This window comes from Vombatus ursinus, unplaced genomic scaffold (genome assembly GCF_900497805.2).
Source record: "Vombatus ursinus unplaced genomic scaffold, bare-nosed wombat genome assembly UNPS02014798.1, whole genome shotgun sequence".
In the NCBI taxonomy this organism is placed as follows: domain Eukaryota; kingdom Metazoa; phylum Chordata; class Mammalia; order Diprotodontia; family Vombatidae; genus Vombatus; species Vombatus ursinus.
This window is the reverse complement of record NW_020954576.1, coordinates 58,070,356-58,076,040: the sequence shown is the minus strand read 5'-3', so window position 1 is coordinate 58,076,040 and position 5,685 is coordinate 58,070,356.

Here is a 5,685-nt window from a genome sequence, read left to right as displayed (position 1 = left end):
TAGTTGTTTTCAAATGAAAAAGACAGCCCAATCTTGATTAGCCAGGGCCTTATGATTCAGGGACCAGGCTTCTTTTTCTTCTACTGCTGCCTACAATATTGGGTATTTCACTGCCAAAACTTATAAGGCAGACAGAAGAAGAAAAAAAAAAGGATGATCTCATGAAACTCAGATCAGATAATTTTGATATTTGCAAGTAGTTCTCCATTTTATTTTCTTAATTGGGTTGGGGAGAGCTGGAGCAGAGAGAATGATATTGACAACATTTACTAAAATGAACATTGGGAATTATTTATAAACAAGAACTCTGCATTTATAGTAAACAGACCTGGGTTTGAATCCCAGCTCTGTTACTTACAGTGTGTACAACTGACCCTGGACAAACTACTTCTGTAAGGTCGATGGTTCATCAGGCAATTTGAGCATATCCTTCCCCCTATAGAGAATGGACATGCGCATTGATACCTTGTTTAGGGATAGCTAGGAGGTGTCATGGATAGAGCATGGAATCAGGAAAGCTCATGTTCATAAGTTTAAATCCAGCCTCAGGCACTTACTAGCTGTGTGATCCTGGGCAAGTCACTTAATCCTGTTCACCACAGTTTCCTCATCTGTAAAATGATCTGGAAAAGGAAATGGCAAACCACTCTTGCCAAGAAAACCTTAAATGGGTTCACAAAAAGTCAAACAAGACTGAAATGACTGAAGAACAACAAACCTTGTTTAGAGGAAACAGATCAGTCCTTATTGATTACCAATGATTGTGGAAGTATATGAGATGGCTGGAATCTTAGGGTGCAGTAGGACAAACTTTTTTCAGAGAAACTACTAATCTTTCCAAATGACAGACAACTCTTTATGCCTTTCTCCATTTAGTAGACAGATTAGCAAGTGACATGTAATGAGTCTGATCCTAGGGGGAGGGAAGCCTGTTCCAGAACAGTCTCTTTCCTCTAAATATTGGTAATGGCCACCTTGAGGCAGAAACGCAGGAAGTTACATGTGCTCAACCATGATAACTGGAAATCTAAGAATGGAGTTTCCCACTCCAAAAGATGGCGGTGGCTGAGGGAAACTGACAGATTTCCTATATTAAAGCACATGGCAATAGTAGGTATGTATGTTCTCACTCACCTTACTCATAGATAATTCTCCTGAACCCAAATTTCCTGTGTAGAAAAAGGGAATTTTAAAGTAACGATCCTCCTAGAAAAACTTAGATTAACTGCCTTGAGGAGAGGCTTAAATTGTTAAAGACCCTGAAAACTGTATTTCTTTCCAACTCTGGAAGAAAGGAAGCTAATACAGGATCCAGAAGATGATTCCTCTCTTCCTGAGCTGGGAACAAATATAACTCTCATAGTTCTCAATTACTTAGGACCCTCTGCAAGGTAGCCAGTCCAAGCCTGTTTCACTGAATTCCTAGGCAGCATGATCCCAGAATCTAGCTTTTTAGTAATAGAAAAATTTCCTGGGCAGCATCAGCCAGTCTAGCTCTTAAAAACCCTCTTTGCCACCATCAACATCAACCTCTGATCAATTGCTATGGATCAGCAGAAAAACCCTAAGGAGCAGCAGTACCTCTGAGACCTCTGGTCCCACCTCCTGTCCAGCCTTCAAAGCCATTATCTGGGGAAGAAACCTTGTGAAGGTGCCCTCTGGCAACTGCTTCTGCAGCTGTTGTAACCTCTGTCTCCTCCCCGGCTAATGGAAAAAAGGACCAGAGTCCTTGGTACTGTCAAATGGTTCAAAATTAAAACAGACATCCTTTGATCAGTGAAAATAAGAATAAAGAAGCTGCATTACTATCTGATTTGCTAGTGTACCTTAAGCACCATGTTGTCATTCCATCCAACACAACTAAAACCTCTTATGCATGTTCTCTCCCCTATTGGAATGCAAACTCCTTGAAAGCAGGGACAGTCTCTGCTTTTCTATTTATATTGTTTATAAATTTATATTATTTATATTTACATTTATATATTATTTATTAATTATAATAGTATATATAATTTGTGTTATATTTTTATTATTATATGTTTATATTGTATATATTTCTCTGTATATTTATATCCACAGCACTTAGCATAGTGCTTTGCATATTTGTTGTTGTTTTTATTACGGTTCAGTTGTTGTCAGTCATGACCTACTCTTCATGACCCCTTTTTGGAATTTTCTTGGCAGAGATACTGGAGTGGTCTGCCATTTCTTTCTCCAGCTCATTTTACAGATAAGGAAACTGAGGCAAACAGGGTTAAGTGACTTTCCCAGGGTCACACAGCTAGTAAGTATCTGAGGCCGGAGTTGAACTCAGGTCTTCCCGACTCCAGGCCTGGCGCTTTATCTACTATGCCACCTAGCTGCCTGCTTTATACATACCAAGCACTTAAATGATTTTTCATTCAATCATTTCTAATTACTTCTGGGTCCTGTCCTGTGAGTCCTTTGAATACGCTGCATTCTCTACATTTTCTTCAAGGTGAATGCTTTCTGAGCGTTCGTGTCCCAAACCTAAATTGAATTTATTATCATTAGCACTTATGCTAGAGTTTGGGAATTTCCAAACTTGGGATTGCTCAAAAGACAATTTGTCTGTGTTCTGTAGGTACACATATATCCATACTGCCCAAGGAGAGGGAAATGCTCAAACTGATTGTGGGTTTCCTGGTCAAGCTCCACTCCACCACCTGCCTTACACATGACTTCTTTGAACCTTATCTCTTCATCTGCAAAATGAGGGGGTCAGACCAGATGATGTCTAAGAGGGATGGCCCCAGTTAAGTGAGAGTTGGCAGTTTATATGCCTTGTCTCCTCTGTTGAGCACAGGGAAGCAGCACCTGTTCTTTTGCAAGCAGGTCAGTTGAATCTTTAAAAAAAAAAAAAAAAGAGGGAACACTCTTGCTGATTGTGTCTCTGCTTTCCATCCCAGATTGCACTCAGAAATGATTGATCTCCTTCTTTGTTTAACATGCAGTATTTGGTACTCAGACATTTTCATTCTCCAACCACTCCTAATAACGTTGCTCTTGAAATATGCTAATAATTTCCTTTGAAATAACTGGCCTACTCATTTCAAAATGACATGCCTTCTCTTTCAGTCCTTTTGCTGAGTTTTCCTTTTTGATTAAAGGTGAGCTTTATTAAAACACACACACACACACACACACACATTCTCCTTCCACTTGCAAAAAGACTGTTGTGGAAAGGAATATTAGATTTTTAGGTGATTAAGTCTATTCCCTTGCAACTGTTGAACCTTTTACACAGCTGATCCAGAAGAAGAGCTCAATCCAGCATTAAGCCTCTGTCTCTGTCTCTTTGCACAGTCACACAGAGATTCTAAAAACAGGAGCTTTTTAGCAGGAGTGAAGGTTTCTAGGAATGTCCATATGGATGGTCCATAGTGAGAATGCAAAAAGGGCAGAAGAGCTGGTGACGGTTTTGATGACAGGATGAAAAACCATAGGAGCTATGAGGCAAAAAAAAAGGCCAAGATTGTTAATGATGTTCATAAACAATGTTTATGAGGGAACAGAGTGATTTGTTGAGCAGAGGGAGAGAAGGGAAGGAATAAGCATTTGTTAAGCTAGGTGGCACAGTGGATGGAGTGCCAGGTCTGGAATCCTTCCTGAGTTCAAATGCAGCCTCAGACACTTATTAGCTGTGTGACCTGGGGCAAGTCACTTAATCCTATTTGCCTCAGTTTCCTCATCTGTAAAATGAGTTGGAGGACATGACAAAACACTCCAGTATTTTTGTCATGAAAACCCCAAATGGGCTCATGGAGAGTAGGAAATGACTGAAAAAGCACCCCCTATGTGCCAGGCACTGCTCTAAGCACTTTACAAATATTTCATTTGATCCTCACAGCAACCCTGTGAGGTAGGTGATATTAAGATCCCCATTTTACAGATGAGGAAACTGAAGCAGGTAGAGGTTAAATGTCTTACCCAGGGTTACATAGACAGAATAAGTGTCTGAGGCTGGATTTGAATTCAGATCTTCCTAACTCCTGGCCCAGTGTGCTAGCCACTGAGCTATTTGGCTGCCTCAATTGTTTTCTCCCTCATTAGTATAGCTGCCCACTCTCAAGCAGAGAACTAAGACACCAAACCAGGACTCGGGCAGAGGTCAATATATCTTAGGATAATGAAATCAAGAAAGCAGCATCTTTATTTACTCACTCAACAAATATTGGTTGAAAGTGTGCCCACTTTTTATAACAGCAAAAAACTGGAAATAAAGTGAATGTTCATCAGTCAGGGCAAGTTGCAGTATGTGAATCTCATCAAATATTATTATGCTGCAAGAAATTTGAAGAATTCAGGGAAACATGGGAATACTTGTATGAACTGCTACTAAATGAAGAACACAGAACCAGGAAAACAATATAAACATTGGCTACAATGATGGAAGTTTAAAGAGCGTTAAAACAAAGCTGAATGCTGCAATTAAAATGACCAATTTCTGGCCCCAAGAACAGGTAAAGAAGTGTAATTTCCATTTTTCCTTGGAGAGGTGGGGTACTGTGTGTACAGAATTCACGGTCAGATGCAGTTATTATAATATGTTGGTTAGCTCTGCTTTATTATTGTTTTATTGTTACAAAGGAGAACTCATGGTATGGTGGGGTGGGAAGGTATATCTGGCAATGACTGATTGAAAAACAAAAGGCATCACGTAGTATTAATTACTGTTTTAAAAAGAGTATGCTCATCAATTTGGAAAGAACTGAACAAACTGTGGCACATAAATGTAATGAAATACAATGGCATGGACAAAGAATTCAGAGAAACTTGGGAAGACTTGTATGAATTGATGCGGTGAAATAAACAAAACTTAACAGTTTTCACAGTCTGTAATAATATAAATGACTATAACAATAATCAAAAGATTATAAAACAATTACATAATGACTATAATAGGCAACTGAACTGTGATTAATTGCAATGACCAATTTTGAATGTTGAGAACAGATGATAGAAATACTCTCCACTCCTCTGGGTTGTTGTTGTTGTTTGTCCTTCATTCTTGAAGAGGACCATGACATCATCAGGGAGGTGACGCCATGACATGCAAGTGAACTGGAGCTAAGTGAGAGAGGGCTGTGCAAAGTCACCAATCTCATTTTCTTCTCCAGAGCCATCTGGGTCCAGTGGTCAGATACACATCAGGAAGATTGGAGATGGCCCCAGATGCAGCAAGAGATCTTGGCCTTTTAAAGCTAAGGTCTTTAGCATGTCTCAGTTTGACTGAGGCAATACCCATTCAGTAATTAAGGCTAGGTAAAAAAACAAAATACAAAAACAAAAAAAAAAAAACCTCAAACTGAGAGGGGAAGACCCTCAGGGTTTCTGACCAAAACAGAAACAATTCTTATTTACATTCACTCTGAGTCAATCAGTAGTCCTGATATGTATCTGACCACTGAACCCAGATGGCTCCAGAGGAGAAAGTGAGGCTGATGACTTTGCACAGCCCTTCCTCACTTAAATCCAATTCGCTTGCATGTCATGGCATCACTTCCCTGATGTCATGGTCTTCTCCAAGAACAATGGACAAACAACAACCCTGTGAGTAGTAGGAGCTGCTCCATTGAGGACCCAACTGGAACTTACCAGTAGGGCAATACAACTACTTTCTCTCTCTCTCTCTCTCTCTCTCTCTCTCTCTCTCTCTCTCTC